Source organism: Salvelinus namaycush, chromosome 18 (genome assembly GCF_016432855.1).
Source record: "Salvelinus namaycush isolate Seneca chromosome 18, SaNama_1.0, whole genome shotgun sequence".
NCBI classification, from domain to species: domain Eukaryota; kingdom Metazoa; phylum Chordata; class Actinopteri; order Salmoniformes; family Salmonidae; genus Salvelinus; species Salvelinus namaycush.
The window spans coordinates 14542042-14564442 of NC_052324.1; the positions used below are offsets into that span (position 1 = coordinate 14542042).

General features: G+C 41.5%; 1 pseudogene; it reads right to left on the reverse strand.

Moving 5' to 3' along the window:
* Positions 1 to 847: 847 nt before the first annotated feature.
* LOC120063569 lies at positions 848 to 14132 on the reverse strand (annotated as a pseudogene).
* Between the last annotated feature and the right edge of the window lie 8269 nt (positions 14133 to 22401).

Here is a 22401-nt window from a genome sequence, read left to right on the forward strand (position 1 = left end):
ATCTTAAAACTACAGCATACAATGACATTCTAGATGATTCTGTGCTTCCACCTTTTTCAACAGTTTGGGGAAGGCCCTTTCCTGTTTCTGCATGACAATGCCCCTGTGCACAAAGCGAGGTCCAAGCGAGGTTTCTGCCTCCCTATTATTTTCAGTTCCTGCTTCTTCTACCATAGGGTTTCCAAATAGCCTTGTTTCACCACTGTGCTAGAAGTGAAAGCATTAAGATCTACAACAATACTCTAATTTGGTGGGTAAATGAATGCTTGTTATGCTGACCTTTTTTATATTCAAGCTGAGTTCACACTTTGCATAAAGTTGCACAGTTACAATTCCATGTGATTCCATGGGATTTGGATAACAAAATGTATGCAACTATACTATAGTTACATTTTGGTTAAGAATGCACAGTTACAAAGCTACTACACACCATGAAAACTAAATGTAAAGTAGGAGGATGTTGAAGGGATCTCTCATGCCCTCCTGCTCACATAAAAACATACACACTTCTAGTCCAGACTTACTCTCACCCCATCACCAATTAAAGCACACAAAAAACACCATTAAAGATGCAGAAAATCTGTTGACTATTTCTCAAATAAACCCCAAGATTTTATATTCCCAATATTGATTATACATTGACCCCACACATATTCCAACAGTAATCACACTAGTCTACAGTTACTGTATGTCCAGAGACAGGTCGTCAGACATCTCCTTGGTCGACTCTCAGACCGTCCTTAGTCAATGTGGCTAGTGAATAAAAAGCAATCTTTCCGTGTTTCCAACCAGAATGTGGAGGTCCACGGCTCTGTGTGTGTGTGATGATGAAGATAATGTAGATAAACTAATGGAGCTGATTAGCTAATTTCTTGCTCTCCTCGATCTGCTCCATCAAATCAAATGTATTTATATAGCCCTTCTTACATCAGCTGATATCTCAAAGTGCTGTACAGAAACCCAGCTTAAAACCCCAAACAGCAAGCAATGCAGGTGTAGAAGCACGGTGGCTAGGAAAAACTCCCTAGAAAGGTCAAAACCTAGGAAGAAACCTAGAGAGGAACCAGGCTATGAGGGGTGGCCAGTCCTCTTCTGGCTGTGCCGGGTGGAGATTATAATATAACATGGCCAAGATGTTCAAATGTTCATAAATGACCAGCATGGTCAAATAATAATAATCACAGTAGTTGTCGAGGGTGCAACAAGTCAGAACCTCAGGAGTAAATGTCAGTTGGCTTTTCATAGCCGATCATTGAGAGTATCGCTACCGCTCCTGTTGTCTCTAGAGAGTTGAAAACAGCAGGTCTGGGACAGGTAGCACGTCCGGTGAACAGGTCAGGGTTCCATGCCGCAGGCAGAACAGTTGAAGCTGGAGCAGCTGGATTCGTCCACTACCCTGCCGTTGATCATGGTCTCAGTGAACCTCCATTGCGGAGGCTGCTGGATGGCACAGTCCATGAAGAAGGGGAGTGTGGCAGCACAATGCAAGTCTCTCTCCAGAATGCACTCCCGCCAATTTGTGCACATTCATTTTTTCATAACTTTATTGTGTGAATTGTTTGGGTTTGATTGTTAGTGTTTATCAATTCCCCATTATATATATCATCACCAGTAGAACATTTACCCTTAATTCCTAATCCACAGTACAATGTTTGTTTGGTGATGTCTGTTAATGCGTTTAATATATTATTATTCCAGTCTTTTACCGTTCTTGTTGTCAGAGTGGACCCGTTGTTTGCAGAGCGCACAACATATGTTACACTTGTGAGAAACAAGTTTTGGTTTATTTCATTCCATTTACAAATTGTCAATTTAGTCATTGTCTTTTGTTTGGAGAGCTCCTGTCAATTTTGAGTAAAGACACTCACCTGATTACGCATATAAATAAGCCTATAGGATACCTGGCCTGCGCGTAAATGTAGGCATATAAATGTGCCCATTTGGGAACCTGATAGTATTTCTGATTGGCTTCATGCACCACCACCAATGAGCTGTGGAGCTTCTCAAAGTAACGTTTTATTCACCTCAAAACAGCAAGCAAACTAAGTCTGTTTTTACATCCATTGAGAATGACAATAATTCCTCAATGTGGGCTATTTGAAAAATCTTTCCAGCTCTCTTTCGATAACCACTCAGCTGAAAGGGGGAAAAAATGACAGTGGAAACATAAAATAGGCCTACCTAATTACTACTTCTCCCTTGCGCAAATAGCCTACAGCTGTGTGTCTGTCAGGAGCTCACTGGTGCAGGAAACTCTGAGGGCCCAGAATATTTGATACAATGTTGCAAGGAGCTTCAGGCCAGTCCCAAGTTAATAGTTGATACAATGTTTCAAGTTTGTTGCAGACGGGCCATGCATAGTCAATGTGATTTATAGAATATTTATTTTTAACAGGATATTTTCTACCTGCAGGCTGCATTGTTTTTATTTGTTGACTTTATAGGCTATTTTTACATAGTTGGCTATGGCAATAGAAGTTAGTATTTATGCTAGTATCATTTTCATTTAGATTTGGATATCATTTTGATTAACCACATCAATGCTTTTGAGATACGAAGACGTCATTATATATTAAACTGTTCCACGAAAATGTGCATATGAAAACCATAACTGGCATGCAGATCGGTAGGAATGGTAAGATAAATTGACATTCCACATGAGAAAGTTTGCCGACTCCTCAAGTAGCCTATTATCGACAACTTCAGGAGAGTATTGGCAGAATCTGTGACAGCCAGTAGGAGCAGGAGGAGGATGGTCGGAATAGGTTATCTGGATGTCTGACTCCATCGAGTCATTTGTTTCTTATTTCATCAAACAGTGAGCTTACAGCATCAGACAAGCTCAATGCATATATTGGTGATTTTATTAAAACTCATAGGTTGTGTCTATGTATGGGAAAATACACATTTCACATCGAAAAAAACAGGCGAACAAGATAGTTTTTAGTTGGGGACAGCCCTACTAGTCGACAGGGTAGCCTAGTGGTTAGAGCGTTGGACTAGTAACCGAAAGGTTGCAAGTTCAAATCCCCGAGCTGAAAAGGTACAAATCTGTCTTTCTGCCCCTGAACAAGGCAGTTAACCCACTGTTCCTAGGCCGTCATTGAAAATAAGAATTTGTTCTTAACTGAAAAAATAAATAAAATAGTCACACATACAGTTTATGACAAGGCTCTTGTCTCATCCTTGCCTGAATTATACACCAATTCATCTAAATGAGAATGCAACTCCACCATACAGTGCATTCAGAAAGTATTCAGACCCCTTGACATTTTCCACATTTTGTTACCTTACAGCTTTACTCTAAATTTTATTAAATTGTTTTCCCCCGTCATCAATCTACACACAATATCCCATAATGACAAAGCAAAAACGGGTTTTTAGATTTCTTTGCAAATTATTCAAAAATAAAAACTGAAATATGACATTTACATAAGTATCCAGACCCTTTACTCAGTACTTTATTGATGCACCGTTGGCAGCGATTACAGCCTCAAGTCTTCGTGGGTATGTTGCTACAAGCTTGGCACACCTGTATTTGGGGAGTTTCTCCTATTCTTCTCTGCAGATCCACTCAAGCTCTGTCAGGTTGGATGGGGAGCGTCGCTGCACAGCTATTTTCAGGTCTCTCCAGAGATATTAGATTGGGTTCAAGTCCGGGCCCTGGCTGGGCCAAACAAGGACATTCAGAGACTTGTCACGAAGCCACTCCTGTGTTGACTGTGTGCTTAGGATTGTTGTCCTGTTGGAAGGTGAACCTTCGCCCCAGTCTGAGGTCCTGAGCTGGTTTTCATCAAAAATCTCTCTGTACTTTGCTCCATTAATCTTTTCCTCGATCCTGACTAGTCTCGCAGTCCCTGCCGCTGAAAAACATCCCCACAGCACGATGCTGCCACCACCATGCTTCACTGTAGGGATGGTGCCAGGTTCCCTCCAGAAGTGACACTTGGCTTTCAGGCCAAAGAGTTCAATCTTGGTTTCATCAGACCAGAGAATCTTGTTTCTCATGGTCTAAGAGTCTGAGAGTCTTTAGGTGCCTTTTGTCAAACTCCAAGCGGGGTGTCGTGCCTTTCACTGAGGAGTGGCTTCAGCCTGGCCACTCTACCACAAAGGCCTGATTGGTGGGGTGCTGCAGAGATGGTTGTCCTTTTGGAAGGTTCTACCATCTCCACATAGGAACTCTGGAGAGTTACTATCGGGTGACTATCGGGTTCTTGGTCACTCCCTGACCTCGTTTGCTCAGTTTTGCTGGGTGGCTAGCTCTAGGAAAGAGTCTTGGTGGTTCCAAACTTCTTCCGTTTAAGAATGATGGAGGCCACTGTGTTCTCGGGACCTTCAATGCTGCATACATTTTTTGGTGCCCTTCCCCAGATCTGTGCCTCGACACAATCCTGTCTCGGAGCGCTACGGACTAGTCCTTCGACCTCCTGGCTTGGTTTTTGCTATGACATGCACTGTCTACTGTGGGACCTTATATAGACAGGTGTGTCCCTTTCCAAGTCATGGCCAATCAATTGAATTTACCACAGGTGGACTCCAATCAAGTTGTAGGTACATCTCAAGGATGATCAATGGAAACAGGATGCACCTGGCCTCAATTTTGAGTCTCATAGCAAAGGGTCTGAATACTTATGTAAATAAGGTATTTTTGTTTTGTATTTTTTATACATTTGCAAAATATTCAAAAAACCTGTTTTCGCATTGTCATTATGGGGTATTGTGTGTAGATTGATGAGATTTTATTTTATTTTATACATTTTAAAGGTTGTAACGTAACAAAATGTGGAGAAAGTAAAAGGGTCTGAATACTTTACGATCGCACTGTATATACATCTCAATGGAGTTGAGTTACGATGAATGTTGTCGGAGTGTATTTCTGACTACACCGAATCACTGTCAGTCGATACTTTTAAAAATGTCTATTATTTAATGCTTATCTGGTCTGTATGTTTGTCCTGTGTAACTGCAAACATTTCTTTGGATGCTTCAATCCATTATAATTTAAAAAAAAAAAAGATGGATTCCTACTCCCACTGATAACTCTATAACAATCAAGACAAGCACAGGTACACAGTAAGTTATACATTGTTTATATTTCTAAAAGTATCTAGTGGTAGTGGATGTTTGAAGTTGCTAACTTCATACCTGATTGGATAACAGTGGATTATGCGACGCAATTTGACAGACGTCACATAGAATGACGTTTTTTACGAAAACTACGGAGTGCAGCACCCAAAGAAAAGCTCACAGTTAAACAGGACAAACATAGGTACACGGTCAAAAATGAAACAATTGTTATTTTTACAAGTATCGACTGACAGTGAGTTGATGTAGTCGGGGTATACCACCCCGACACCCATCGCAACGCAACTCCATTGAGATGTATATATGTTGGAGTTGATTTCTCTCAGCTACAATTCACCAAGACGGTGATTCCCAAATTACTAATACCAAGAAACATAAGCCTACACCAAATCTTATTGTATTCATTTTCAGATCTAAAGTGAGGGAATGTTAATCTGCATACTAATTATTTCTGAGTTTAAATCTTAGCTGAAAATATATAAATATACAAATATTTAAAATAAATAAATAGACAACCTGGTCTCAGAGCATTTCATTTTATTCTGTAGGTAAATCCGAAACACGCCATTTAGTATATTTTACGTTTTGTATGGTATGTATTCATTTGTGGATGTCCAACACCCATTTCATATGATATGTTATGAATTACAATTCGTATGATATGTTACAAATTTGCAAAACGTACAATATGTTAGGAATTCTAGCTAAGTGGCTAATGTTGGCTAATGTTAGGCTAAAGGGTTAAGGTTAGCGTTAGGGGAAGGGTTAAGGTTAGAGGATGGGTTAGGTTGGCTAAGTAGCTTAAAAGTAGTAAGTAGTTGAAAAGTTGCTAATTAGCAACCGTATGACTTATGTAACCATACCAAACGTAACATATCACACTAATTTCAGTGTTCCGGATTTACTTTGACTATATTACGTCTAGTCTACGACACCAGGCTGAAATAAAGGGACTCACACTTCCTCTCCTTCCAGCAGCCGCCTGTAGGTGGTGATCTCCAGCTCCAGGTTCTGCTTAATGCGGAGCATCTGTTCATAGTCAGTCTTGTTGCGTTGCATGCCCAGACACAGCTGGGACAGCTCCTCCTCCAGCTGACATGGAGTGGCTTGCAGACGGTCCATCTCCAGAGCATATTTATGGCTGCTCTCTCCCAGGTTCCCATCCAACACACCCACCTGCATGTGGACAGACAGGACAGCCCACGGCAGCCAAGTTAGCCTTCTATGTTTAGCTAGAAATTGAAATCATCACTAACCTATGACGCTAGTGTTATACTCAGAAATGGTAGCAATGTGATAGTTGCTTACTACTACACCACTCATCACTCGAATGCTAATGTTGTACACAGACATGGCTGCCAAATTGTTGTGGCTTGTTAAACACCCAGCTCCTGCACTGACACAGCAATCAGGTAACTGTAGTAAACACCTGGCTCACCACTGTTTCAACTAACATGTTAATATTATGCACACACAGCCAGAAGAGGCCTGTTCAACCTAAAACGTTAATATCAAAATCAAATCAAATGTTATTTGTCACATGCCGAATACAACAGGTATCACCTTACTGTGAAATGCTTACTTACAAGCCCTTAACCAACAATGCAGTTCAACCCGACAAAAAAAGAAAAACAGATTCATCTACAGACACAGACGATTTACTTACCGTTGAAGTAGAGGCTAGTGCTCTGGCTGGAATCCATGCAACACTGGAAAAGTTTTGTGAGGAGGTAGCAGGGTTTGGGGGGAGTTTGGAATTCAGCCAGAGTGAAATTCTCACGCTCCAAAGAGAAAACAAGACACTCACAGCCAAGGTAAAAATCCACGATTCCAACATGGATTGTCTATTCAGGAAAAACAGGGTGATGAAGGAGTCGCTACTAGACATACAAAGTCGTAGCATGCGTGAATATCATATTTTTTTCGGGGGTTCGCATCCAATAATCCAGAGGGCACGATCAGAGAATTCATGCAATCCGCCTTGAAACTTCCTATAGAGACTGTAAACAAGATGGCTTTCCACCGAGTACACAGACTTGGAGCTCGGAACGACAAGACCAAGGGTCCCCGACTGATCATCGCAAAATTTGAACACTACCAACAAAAGGAGCTGATCAAAAGCAGGGGAAGGGAGCTTAAAGGGACCAAATTTGGTCTCAATGACCAATTTCCAAGGGAGATAAACGAACGTCGTAAGAGACTGTATCCAGTACAAAGACAACAAAGGGAGAAGGGTAAGCATGCCTTTATCATTATGGACAAACTTTTTATAGATGGACAGCTATTCCGAGACAGCTCCATAACACCGTGGCTGTACTAAATTCTGCAAGGACTTCAGGTTACAAAAAAAAGGAATGGGAACTGTAAAAATATCACAACATTATGAAGTGGATATGAACACACACGTACTCAATTACATGCTTGCTTACACATATGGACTTATACATACACACCTGATCTCGCTCTCTTCTCTCACTCTCTCTTTTCTCCCCCTCTCTCTATTGTCGAGAACTGTTTTATAATTTAATGTGTTTATTGTTTGTCTATCTTTATTATGTATTTGTCTACAAGTTTATTTATGTTTACAACAAGCAAGGGGAAGATATCAGAATAGTGGCATTGGGGAATAATAACATATTGTACGGAATACATTTGTACTGTAGTAAAGCCGTCTCTAGAGTAATGCAAGGTCTCTTTCATGATCATGTGAAATGTCAATTGCTATGGAAATGCTGGGATGTGTTTTTCAAACATGTTAAAGGTAATTATGATGCAACTTTGATGGTGATATGATATGGATTACAATTATCATCATGAATATTAAGGATATATGCACTACATGTTACACACAGACACTCAACCATGCAAACTGGCAGAGTAATTATTTATCTGGACATCACAAATTATAGTATTACTCTTATACAGTCATCGTACACACTCTCACTAAATCACATCCAATATCATACACATCACCCTACTCAGATTTACTACATACATAATATCTTGTCTGAATTTTCTAACATCTGTGGTATTGGCTCACAGGCAAACAGGCAAGGGAATAAAACAAATACTGCTAGAACCTATTTCTTGAATTCTAAATATCAGACATTTGAAAGCTCTAGTTTAGACCGTCATAATATCTCTGATGGCAGTAACTTTAAAAGCACTAATTATGGTCAATTTAGACTGAGAATAGTATCTAGTTATGGTAAAGGGTGAAATAAGTATAGCCAGTTGTAATTGTAATGGTTTAGCAGATTATAAAAAAGAAGATCAGTCTTTACATGTCTAAAAGAAAAGGAATATAACATATACTTACGGGAAACTCACTCTACATCCTTAGAAGAAGTTGTGTGGAAAAAGGAATGGGGTGGTGAAATAATTTTCTGTCATGGACAAAGGAACTCAACGGGTGTGATGATATTAATTAACAAAAATGTTGATCTGAATGTGCAAATAGTCAGGAATGATTGGAAGGTGGATCCTTTTGAATATGAAAGTGGACGAAAAAGAGATTTGGCTCGTTAATCTATATGGTCCAAATCAGGATGATCCATACTTCTTCGAAAACATTTATACCAACTTATTGAACTTACAGGCAACAAAGGATCGAATCATTATGGTAGGAGACTATAACACAGTGTTAAAACTTCGTATGGCTGCAGGGCAGTATTGAGTAGCTTGGATGAAAAGGTGCCCAGGTGTGCCCAGAGTAAACTGCCTGCTCCTCAGTCCCAGTTGCTAATATATGCATATTATTAGTATATTTGGATAGAAAACACTCTGAAGTTTCTAAAACTGTTTGAATGATGTCTGTGAGTATAACAGAACTCATATGGTAGGCAAAAACCTGAGAAGAAATCCAACCAGGAAGTGGGAAATCTGAGGTTGGTCGATTTTCAACTCAGCCCCTATCGAATACACAGTGGGATATGGGTCATTTTGCACTTTCTACGGCTTCCACTAGATGTCAACAGTCTTTAGAACCTTGTCTGATGCTTCTACTGTGAAGTGGGGCCGAATGAGAGGGGATTGAGTAAGGTCTACCATGACCTGAACATGCGCTGACCATGCGCGTTCATGTGAGAGCGAGCTCTGTTCTATCGCATTTCTGAAGACAAAGGAATTCTCCGGTTGGAACATTATTGAAGATTTATGTTAAAAACCTCCTAAAGATTGATTCAATTTGACATGTTTCTACTAGCTGTAACGGAACTTTTTGACATTTCGTCTGCTTTTAGTGAACGCGCTTCGTGACTTTGGATTTGTTTACCAAACGCGCTAACAAACGTAGCTATTTGGACATAAATTATGGAAATTACCGCCATCCCATCTGGTTTGGGCTTAGTGGGACTGTCATTTGTTTTTCAACAGGAAAATGACCCAAAACACCTCCAGGCTGTTTAAGGGCTATTTTACCAAGAAGGAGAGTGATGGAGTGCTGCATCAGATGACCTGGCCTCCACAATCCCCTGACCTCAACCAAATTGAGATGGTTTGGGATGAGTCGGACAGCAGAGTGAAGCAAAAGCAGCCAACAAGTGCTCAGCATGTGGGAACTCCTTCAAGACTGTTGGAAAAGCATTCCAGGTGAAGCTGGTTGAGAGAATGCCAAGAGTGTGCAAAGCTGTCATCAAAGGGTGGCTATTTGAAGAATCTCAAATATAAAATATATTTTGATTTGTTTAATATGTGTTATTCCATAGTTTTGATGTCTTCACTATTATTCTACAATGTAGAAAATAGTAACATAAAGACAAACCCTTGAATGAGTAAGTGTTCCTAAACTTTTGACCGGTAGTGTATGTCTGGACAGAAGGGGTGTGTGTCTGGACAGCTAAAGGGTATGTGTTTGGACTGAAAGTGGGCGTGTATGGACAGAAGGGGGCGTTTGGACAGCTGGAGGAGAGCTGCAGTACCTGCTTGCGCAGACTGTCCAGTTCCCCCTCCAGAGCCTGTAGGAAGCGGCATCTCTCGCTGAGCTCGCTCTGAGCACAGTGCAGCACCTCACCGCTCTCCTTTACCTCCAACTGCACTGACTCCAGCGGCAAAACACACACGTTCATCATAAGTGCTTAGGCAGTAAACAATCAGGCTGACACTGAAGAAGTATTCCATTGCACCAGCAGTGTTGCGAACACAAAGCAGTCATGAGTACATCTACAGTGGGGCAAAAAAGTATTTAGTCAGCCACCAATTGTGCAAGTTCTCCCACTTAAAGAGATGAGAGAGGCCTGTAATTTCCATCATAGGTACACTTCAACTATGACAGACAAAATGAGTAAAAAAAATCCAGAAAATCACATTGTAGGATTTTTTATGAATTTATTTGCAAATTATGGTGGAAAATAAGTATTTGGTCAATAACAAAAGTTTATCTCAATACTTTGTTATATACCCTTTGTTGGCAATGACAGAGGTCAAACATTTTCTGTAAGTCTTCACAAGGTTTTCACACACTGTTGCTGGTATTTTGGCCCATTCCTCCATGCAGATCTCCTCTAGAGCAGTGATGTTTTGGGGCTGTTGCTGGGCAACACAGACTTTCAACTCCCTCCAAAGATTTTCTATGGGGTTGAGATCTGGAGACTGGCTAGGCCACTCCAGTACCTTGAAATGCTTCTTACAAAGCCACTCCTTCGTTGCCCGGGCGGTGTGTTTGGGATCATTGTCATGCTGAAAGACCCAGCCACGTTTCATCTTCAATGCTCTTGCTGATGGTAGGCTTTGTTACTTTGGTCCCAGCTCTCTGCAGGTCATTCACTAGGTCCCCCTGTGTGGTTCTGGGATTTTTGCTCACCGTTCTTGTGATCATTTTGACCCCACGGGGTGAGATCTTGCGTGGAGCCCCAGATCGAGGGAGATTATCAGTGGTCTTGTATGTCTTCCATTTCCTAATAATTGCTCCCACAGTTGATTTTTTCAAACCAAGCTGCTTACCTATTGCAGATTCAGTCTTCCCAGCCTGGTGCAGGTCTACAATTTTGTTTCTGGTGTCCTTTGACAGCTCTTTGGTCTTGGCCATAGTGGAGTTTGGAGTGTGACTGTTTGAGGTTGTGGACAGGTGTCTTTTATACTGATAACAAGTTCAAACAGGTGCCATTAATACAGGTAACGAGTGGAGGACAGAGGAGCCTCTTAAAGAAGAAGTTACATGTCTGTGAGAGCCAGAAATCTTGCTTGTTTGTAGGTGACCAAATACTTATTTTCCACCATAATTTGCAAATTAATTAATTAAAAATCCTACAATGTGATTTTCTGGAGAAAAAAATTCTCATTTTGTCTGTCATAGTTGAAGTGTACCTATGATGAAAATTACAGGCCTCTCTCATCTTTTTAAGTGGGAGAACTTGCACAATTGGTGGCTGACTAAATACTTTTTTGCCCCACTGTACCCACATACAGTACAATGTACACAAATACAGACAATATACTGAAGAATACTTCTACTCAGTCTTAAGAGTGATATGCTCCTGAGCTCAGCTGAGAGCCTCATCATTACCATGCCAGACTTCTCACTGACCTTCCTCAGGTACCAGATCTCTGAGTCCTCCTTGTTCTTACGAGCAATGCCCTCATACTGGATCCGCAGCTCAGCCATTATGGCCTCAAGATCTGGGCCCTGGGCCGCATCCACCGCCACCTGCTTGTTGGTCATACAGGCCTTCATGGATACACGCCCATTTCCTACAGGCACATGAGAGCATGGTTGAGGTCAACTCCATTTCAATTCAGGCACCTCAGGAATTCAACTGGAATTACAAGTGAAAATAAACCCAACCCTGATGGTGAGAGACACATTCAGTGGGCCTGGAGATTTAAAACTGTAATGGTTGATACTGACCGGTCCAAATCAATGTCTACACACTAACACCCAGATAGTTCAGCCGGTAGTTCATGTCAGTGTGTTGTTGCTGGCTCTATGGGGAAGCAGCCAGGTGGTGAGCTGCCTTAAAAAAGGTATCCGACTGTTCAGATGTAATAGTGTGTGTGTGTGTGTGCGCATGTGAGATATCCCTTCTACTAAGGCGCATGCGTAGTTGGCCACATTCTGGACACCACGCATGGCTGTCTAAACACACTCTCTGTGCTTGCGTGATGTGTTTGTGTGTATGTGCACTAGTCTGATCATGGTATCTACAGACAGAAACTACAGAGAGTACAGGGTCATTTTACTCACAATCATATTTCAGTGACATTCAACATGCCTGGCGGAGAGAAACTGTACCAAATTGAAATATTTTTACATTTTAACACAAATACCTCTGTTACAAAAAGCACCATTTGTCTATAATAATAAACATAATTTTAAGGTAAAAAATATGCCTTAGGGAAATACCATATGAATCCTCATGTTTTTTTGAGGATGTAATTCATATTTAAGAGTATGTGCAATGGGACAATCCAGAATCCAACTCTGTTTCCTGCAGCGACCCTCCACTGAACCAAAAACTGTTTGACAATGTTTGAGGTGATTAGCTTGATGTGTAAATACTCATCAGTAATAGGTGGACCTGTTATGACTTGACCTTTGACCCGTGCAGTGGAGCTCTCACCTCATCATGATTCTTCTTGAGGAAGCAGAGGTCCTCCTTCAGGCTGTCCAGATTTCCTCTGAGGGTAGCTATGATTTGGACGTGGTCTGACCTGGCCATCCTCAGAGCAAGACAGTCCCTCTCTACAGACTGGCACAGTGGGGCCTCTGCCTCACATCTAAACAGATGAATGGTAACCGAGACATAGACACACTCACATATGTACACAGGCAGGTACACACACACACACACACACACACACACACACACACACACACACACACACACACACACACACACACACACACACACACACACACACACACACACACACACACACACACACACACACACACACACACACACACACACACACCTGTAACCCTACCTTGGTCAACAGATAAATCGACACATACTGTGAACATTGCTGCATTCCAACATTTGACTGTATAAAATCAGTACACTGTGAATACTTACAGACCTCGACACAGACTGTACTCTGGTGCCTTTTGATTTGTGCTTCACCTTGCCGACCGCAGATACCTCTGAAACGGATGATGTCTCCTTGATCCTATCTATCATGGCCAGTGTGAACTGATGGCCTCCTTTCTGTCTGAGCGCTGTGGGAACAGGCTCTTTTTTCTCAGCATGACAGAGAGGTCATTTATCCAAAGTGCAATGCAGTTTAGCACTCCCATGTGAATTTCTCAGACTGGGAGGTAGAAGAAAAGCCCCTCTAAGTTGGCACTCACTTGACCCTGAAGTCATCGGCAGACAGCTTGGCATTATCAATCTCCAGCATGATGCGAGCATTTTCCAGGTTTTTCTTTCTCACCTGAGGAGTAGCAGGAAGGAAAATATTTACTTTAAAGTTAGATACTAAAGCACACAGGTACACATATGTAAGTGTTCCATCGCAGGAAAGCGAAGACGGATTGAATGTCATTATGAAAGCAAAATGTTGAGGAGCACAGCAGGGCGCATACATGAGACGTTTATGGAATAGGTCTACACAAATGTTAACAATAATTGTGTGTATTGTAAGCTATAATGGTATACAGTTACTGACTGGCTGATTACATATATTTATCATTACGGCCATGTGGGCGCTGACCTTCTCTCCAATGGCGTGAGCTTGGGCCATCATGCCCTCGATATCGTGACCTTTGGGCGCCCGCTCCAGCATTAGTAGTTTGATCTTGAACTCTAGCTCAGCGTTGGGTCTCTCCAGGGAACGCACCTTGTTCAGGTAGTTGGACAGCCGGTCGTTCAGGCAATGCATGGTTCCGTTGTCGCTTGCGTCCACACCCTTGCCATTCAGGGAGGAGAGGGTGCCCAGGACATTGAGCCCATTGCCCACAGAGAGGGAGTGGGTGAGGGACAGGGTGCTGACGGAGGACAGGGAAGACAGGGGCCTTGGAGTGACTTCGGCCACCACTGCTGTTTCTCAGAGACATGCTGGAGAAGGAGCGATGGCGGACAGTAGCTGCTTGAGGAGAAAGTAGAGGCCATGATGTGTTTCTGCTGCGCTGAGGCAGAGTGGTGGAGAGAGTAGAGATTTGTCAATTGTCACTAACTGGCCAAGCTGCAAAGCCAGAAGTTCTACAATTTCTCCCGTAAAAATCAGATTGTAAACCTAACCACAACCAACATTACTAACCAGAGTAGAGGATATGAGAAAAATTGGAAGTGTCACCACAATAAATGACATACTGTATATCATTATTGAAGTCCCCTAAAATATTTTTAAATCGCATCTCTTCTTTCTTAGCTCAATCATCAGTTAACAAATATGGAGGCTAATATAACCTCTCATCATCACAATGTTACAACACCACCAACTGAACAAGTATGACACAAATATATAAATACAATAGACGTATATTAATAAAACTACAATTATACCAGAAATCAAGGCTAGCACACCAGTGATGTAACAATAATGCTTGGGCTAAAGTACAAAGCCAAAGTAAGGAGTCACACAGACAGGCTCTACTGTGTGGTGTTCAGATCAGCAGCACTGCCTGTGAATTTCCTTCAAATCTCAGTACAGTAACAGCATCTGTCCTGTCTGACCTGATTAGCTACAATGGAGAGTGTAGCTAGGCCAGACAGGGGGGAAATAGCACACACACTGCACAGGGATTCCTGTTGAGCCTTAGCACAATACAGAGAAACCTAAAACAACTACTTTACCTGAGGATGGGCTGAGGGGCTAGAGAGAGATGAGGTGGACAAAGGAAGAAAATAGAAAAATCCCTGAGAAATGCTACCGAGGTGGGCAGAGGTTGGAGGTTGGGTTGGGCCTAAGCTCTGGCTTACAAACGCACACAAACTGGACCTAAGCATTGCAAGTGTAGGTTTCGGTAATGTCTATCTGTGCCTGTCTGCAGTCGTTATCGTTGACATCTAAAACCTCTCAGATTGAACAACATCTGTATTAAACAATAAAAAAAGTGGTTCTTTTTTAGTAATATTTGGGAAGAAGTGAATAACCTTGAAGTGGTTCCCTGGGGCATACATGGACCACATGAGGAAATCTGAAGTCACGAGCAATAAAAAACGAAATGGTTAGGATAATTAAGATGTTAAGGTTACTGGTTACATTCTTACAGCTGTAGTCTGGACAATCATATGTAATAATGAACACCTAAACACTGTGTGGAGACAGACCTATTTACATACCCAATATGCAAAGTTGATAGGTGTTGCTTTTGACTTAAGGAAAGAGTGTCACTCAGTGGTAAAAAAGGGTCTATTGTATTTATGGGCAAATATATTCCTTTTCTGAAATAGCAAAACTGATTTTTATTATTTAGATGCACTTTAATTAAACAATTTAGTGTAATATAGAAATCAAATACTTTGTAGGCCTAATCATATGTAATTAAACTAGAAATCAGACACTGATTTCTAGGGGAGAGTGGGGTAAGTTGAGCCAAATGGTTAGTTGAGCCACTCCTTGTTTCTAGGAAAGCATACACATAATGAATCATGTGATCAAATTAGTAGGAAGAGGTCATCATTTCATGGGGTCTGTGAAGGAAGAAATCACATGGAAAAAATGGTAAGCAGGTTAGGTCCCAAAAAATGTTTTCACCAAGTAAAATTATTGTATTGTGCTATAGGTTTCATGATACTTCCATCTAGACCAGAGTAGGTTGTTTTAAGATTGTTCTATACATCAGTTGGGGTCTCTAGGAGCTACCATATGAGGTCCTAAACCTAGCCTGAAAGTGAATCCTTGTAACTGTGTGGACTAATTTAGTCTAAATGTTTGCCTTGGGGTATGTTGAGCCAATGGCCACCAAACCCCATACAAATGTTACATGCATAGTATTTTTGCAATGTGTCATGCTCGGCTATGAAAAGCCAACTGACATTTACTCTTGATGTGCTGACCTGTTGCACCCTCTACAACCATTGTGATTATTACTTGACCCTGCTGGTCATCTATGAACGTTTGAACATCTTGAAGTACGATTTGCCCTTAATGGCCATGTGCTCTTATAATATCCACCTGGCACAGCCAGAAGGGGACTGGCCACCCCTCAGAGCCTGGTTCCTTTCTGGGTTTCTTCCTAGGTGCCTGCCTTTCTTGGGAGTTTTTCCTAGACACAATGCTTCTACATCTGCATTGCTTGAGGTTTGGGGTTTTAGGCTGGGTTTCTGTACAAGCACTTAGTGACATCTACTGATGTAAAAAGGGCTTTATAGCTACATTTGCAGCATACCACCCTGCATACCACTGCTGGCCTGCTTCTGAAGCTAAACTGGGTTGGTCCTGGTCAGTCCCTGGATGGGAGACCAGATGCTGCTGGAAGTGGTGTTGGAGGGCCAGTAGGAGGCACTCTTTCCTCTGGTCTAAAAAATATCCCAATGCTCCAGGGCACTGCCCTGTGTAGGGTGCTGTCTTTCAGATGGGATGTTAAATGGGTGTCCTGATTCTCTGAGGTCATTAATTATCCCATGGCAGTTATTGTAAGAGTAGTGGTGTTAACCCTGGTGTCCTGGCTAAATTCCCAATCTGGCCCTCAAACCATCACGGTCACCTAATAATCCCCAGTTTACAATTGGCTCATTCATCCCCCTCCTCTCCCCTGTAACTATTCCCCAGGTCGTTGCTGTAAATGAGAATGTGTTCTCAGTCAACTTACCTGGTGAAAAATAACATTTGACATGAACTCAAGATGCATTTTTACAGTACAGAGCAGACATCATCATGCCCCATGTATACACATGTAAACAAGCAGAGGTTTAGACCCCTTGAGGTTCTTGAGAGAGCAGCCAAGGAAGTGAGAGAAGGGAATAAGTCCATTCAAGCAGCAGCAAGGGATGAGAAATAGACTGAATGACATTGAAGAGGTACATTGACAAAAAAGAAAACTAATACGTACCTGTCACAAATGACAATGACTCTTGCTAGAGACAGACATTATTTTTTAGAGACTGCCATTATTTTTTATAGACTCCCATAATTTTTTAGATTTTGTATCTGCAGGTCTTATTATTTTATTACATGCCTGTTTAGAAGTGCCTTTTAATCACATGTGCTGTGTTGTTTACCACGATTGCCTTTTACTTAACTTCTGACATTCTCACGTGTGAAATTGAATTGCATGCCCAAAATTGACATGGACTACATTGATTTCAGACAGATGTTGCCAATTCCCTATCACCTCCTCCCTCCCCAAACTAATATCTAAATATGCCCCAAAACTAGAGTTAAAAGGAACCGGAACTTACCTTTGGCACGCAATTTGGACCAGAGACCTCTCGACCAACAAACGGCCACCTTGTTGCGTCTGTTCGCCTGCTTTGGGATAAAGGCAAATCACAACACTATCAATAGCACTAAGGAAGGTGCTATTTTCGAAATGTTTGGGGGACACTCCCAATGCAGCTGCGAGAGGTTACAACCAAGGCTACCACGTTGCCGGGCTGGTGCGGACAGCGGGACAGCTGGTGACCAGCCAGCCCTGCTCAGGAGGTAGTACCGAATGAACGAACCTTGCTGGGAAAGAGCCGAACCAACATTAGCCACCGCTCTGTGAATCAGCTGGTGTTTAACTTAGCTCATAGTTAGCCTATAGCCCTAAATCCTAGCCCATTTTTATGTAGTGATACTGTCATTGTTAAAGCTGAATTTATAATAAAGAACCTTTGCTTGTACTTTGGCCAGTCTCTGGTTGTTTGCCGTGGGATTTTGGAACTGCATTTGACATACCTGTGCGAAAGAGGCTATGATAGGCACACAGTGACATGAAGTCTGAGCTTGCTAAACATATCAAGAATCTCGTGGACCAGTTTCACTGGCTTAATAGCCTCAAATGCAGAGAACTTGACTATGAATTGGCACAGCGGAACAACGTCCCAGACAACTGGTCAAGAAATGGAAGGGTAAGTGATATTGAACAGATTTATATCTGAATATAGGCATACATTTAAGATTATACAATGTACCACACCCCCATTCCATGAATTAAACTTTGACCTACTGTCACAGGACAACACGCACTTAACCCGAGGTCGGCTCGACCTACCCTGTCCCTATGCTCAACTTACCCCATACCAAGAGACCACTTTTTTTGAAAAGCTATGTTTTCAAAATGTATGTTTACATGAATTCTGATTATTTCCAGGGATACACATCCTGAAATATATGTAGATATCTTTGTTAGAATACTTCCCTTGACGTGATACTGAATGTAAAAAATAAAAAAGTCTCAACTTACCCCACTCTTCCCTAATTCTGTCTGAGAGGGCAGGGGTATATTCTGTAAGCTAAAAGGCTGTTTGGAAACGTCTACTCCCCAGTCTTCCAGATGCCTGATCCCCGGTCCCTGCCAGAACAATACAATTCAGCAGCCACAGCCGGGATGATGCTTCCAAGATGTTACCAGTGAATTATAGGGTAGTGAGTGTAGCCAATCATTAATCAAACTCAAGTACTGCTTTACAGTTGTAAGATGTCAGCCTGATAAATAAACACATTTTGACTCACGCTGAAGTTTCATATTTATTTTTGCAAAGTGGAGGGTGGGCTTTGAGCCAAAGTTAATCATTTGTGTTAGCTATTTCCTCAGTTTTCCTCAGGGGTAGGCTACTCCTCATGTTGAATTCACATCTGTATGGTTCTTAGTGTAGTACTGTGTGCTACTGTAGAAATCTAAGCTTATGCTATTTATGTTCTAGCATTTAGAATCCACTGTGTACAGTCTACATTTTTCGAAAATTCTCACAATTCTCCCACATTTGATGCCGTTCAGCATTTTTTTTTTTAAACGAACTCGACACAATGTCCATAACCATGATGCTCTTGGCCTCAAAGTGAAGTGTTTCTCTCAGCACTGCTCTGCTATAGACCGTTGTGGTCTGGTTTTCAACCACTGGCCCTCAGCCAGCTAGTTTGGGTTTCAAAATAGAGAGTGGGGTTGAACTTCCTTCATGAAGACATTTCTTCTGTCTTGTCACAAAAGCAACTGATGAATAACGCTACATGTCAGAAAGACCTTAAATACGAGGTTAAAGTACAACTGTAGTGTTCCAACAACAACATTTCTCTAATGCTTAAAAAAAAGCCACAATCACCCCATATTTTGTGTTGAACTTGCATGACTGGGAATCCCTGTATTATTCTTGATATCCGGTGTGAATACTCTGGGGAGAATGACAGAGAGAAGCCTTTTAGCGAGGTCAACAAGCTGAGGCATTCCTAGAAAAATATGCTTGCCTTTTTACTAGCCCACAGTATTTCATCATCAGTACCTATATTAGATAGTCTAAACCCTTCTGTGAGCATTATTCTGTTTTTGTCATTAGCTGTTCTCTGTACTTCATTGTGATACACTGTATGGACGAGGGTTTCTCACAACAGAAAAAAAAGACGCACATACAAAAAAAGCAGACAGAGAATGAACATGAGAGTTCAGAAATAAACGTTGTATTAGGAAGAGGAAGAGGAGGAAGATGAAGATTCTCTTAGCACCCGTCAGCACACTTTTGTTGACTGTTGCGAGAGCTGAGTGCTGCTGATCAGTATGATGATGAATAGCAGGAGCAGTGATGTGATGTGAATACGCAGCAGAGCAGAGACGAGAGGTACTGTAGATGTAATTGCTCATCAGTGGAGCTACGCTGTAATTCTGAAAGAGGAATCCTGCAATCAGAGGCCTATTCATTAGCACAGGGGCCTCATTTCATCTGTAAACACTTGAGCCCGCCAATCACAGGGCAGACGCATGACATTATGACAAAATGAGTGTTCTAACTACCAGAGATGCTTGTGCATGGAGAACCGTGGCTCTAAAACCTCTATTCTGTCTGTTTCATGCTTTCATGCTTTTGGAGAATTTGATTTGACAAAAAAAAAAATCTAATTTGCGTTTACATCTCATTTAGTTGGACTGTAGCCCAGAATATGCCTGATTGATAATCATCTGTTTATTATTCTACACAAAGGCAGTTTTTTGCATGGAATAAAATGAAAAGGTCGTTTCACAGATTACATCTAGTAAGGTTCAAGAAAGGCAGATCAGATACATATAGTTGATAGCATTGCTTATTGGTGGTGTCTCGCAAAACCAGTCACATCAAGGAATTAAGATTTTTATTTTTTATTTCACTTGGTTTGATTGTAAAAGCATAACCAAAAAAGTGACTTTGAATATAATGTAGAGACAAAGTTATGCAATTTTTATTTCAAAATAATAATTATTGAGTAATTAGAATGAATATTAAAGTTCCAAACTGTTCAACTGTAGTACCTGACTGTTCTTCTTTCCCATCTCTCTCTGTAATCGACCACATATTGAGATTCCGTTTCCTCCTCCTTGTCTTTGTTTAGATGTGTCAATGTCCACTTCGATGCTCCACTGATGTTGGGTGGGTTTCGTATCTCCCCTGAACCACACCTGGCTCAGTCAAAGCATGCCCATCTCTAATTAAATCTTCAATAGTCAAATCAGAGCACAAGGGAAGCCATTGTTGCTGCTTCTATCTACAATATATACCCCTCTTTTTACTGTAGCTCTGGTTTCTGTGTCCTTCCACACACAGTGTCACTGGGTCAAGAAACATGCAGTCATGTATCTAACATTCTTTGTCTCCTAATGCAGCAAGAACGTGTTCTGGGTAGAAGTTTCCCATAAGCCTATATCTAGGATCAGCTTACTCTCTCAATCCTACACCTAAACCATTAGGAAGGAAAATGCTAACCTGACCTTAAATCAGTGTCAAAGGGAAACTCATCTACTCCTACTCCCAAGAGCACCAATGGTCAGTCGATTACTTGGGATGATGTGGTTATTGGATGTGTGCCCTCTTGTGGTGAAGAGTGGTCCTTCTGTGCATGCATGTGTAGGTTGATACCACTAAACACTGATCTAAGGTCAGTTATGCATTCTCCCCTTCCTAATGGTTGAGGATCGATTGAGTAAGACTACTCTGATCCCAGATCTGTGTCTGCAGGAAACTTTGATAATAGAGGGCCGGTGAGGCTGGATGTATCTTAATTTCAATTGGTCCTATTGGCCTTTACCAATACACTTAAAACATTTGGAATCCTTGAGATTCTCAAACAACAGACAGAAACCTTACAGTACATCCTCTTCTTGGTCAAACATACTTTGCTGGTGCTGTCATGCATCAAATTCAAAGCACATGTCCCTTCATTGAATGCCAACAACAAGATTCTTTGATTTCAAGTGAATTCCCTCTGACAGAATTACAGAGAGAGAGGTTGCGACTGGGATGCCAGATATGTGAGCTCCAGACAGAGATGTCTGTTGCTGATATTTTAGCATGGAATGATTGTGGTTTCCATTTGTTCCACAGTATGTGGCAAGAGTATCAGAGCTGTTTACTGGGAAGGGATTTAACTATAGTATTTGTGTGTGTGTGTGTGTGTGTGTGTGTGTGTGTGTGTGTGTGTGTGTGTGTGTGTGTGTGTGTGTGTGTGTGTGTGTGTGTGTGTGTGTGTGTGTGTGTGTGTGTGTGTGCGAGTGTGCGAGTGTGCGTGTGCGCGAGTGTGTGTGTGTGCGAGTGTGTGTGTGTGCGTGTGTGTGTGTGTGTGTGAGTGTGTGTGCTTGTGCGCGTGCGTGTGAGGCCTGTCAGAGTATTGTTCCTGTCTCACTTTCATTGCATATGATAAGACCTGTTTAACTCAATGTACTATTTCACAAGAATTGTGATTATGTGAGCTGAAAACACTGTATGCAATATGAGTCTGAATAGGTTTGTTAATTGAATTACTGTGATGTATAATCCGTGTTTCACTTCAATTTTATAAGGCAAAGAATAACAGGTAGTAAAACATGTTGAAGCATTGTACTGCTTTTTATCAAGGTGGGTTGAGCTGAATTCTTCTCTCATTTTGTCAAATTCTAAAATATCAGGGAAGACAGACCGTCGACCTACTTGAAGAGAGCATTAAAATGGGAATTGATCCAGGCAAAGTGTTAAAACAGATAACTGACTGGGGTCGCTAACAAAGGAAACGATCAAGACTATATTTTCCTGAGTTCATTATTCAGTTTTTTTGCCACAAATGCAGCTTGAGTGCTGCCAATCAATACAACAATTTCAGATTAACACAGTTAAATGGACATATGGAATTAAACAGAGTGCTAGATCAATACTATCCACAGAGTTAAACGCTTTGAATGGTTCTTGCCATCGGATTGATTGTTGCGGACGTTAAACACATAGGGACTAAATTGGGGACCCTCAACCTGTAGCTTGATCATTACATACCTATGAATATTGCTGTTAAATACAGGTT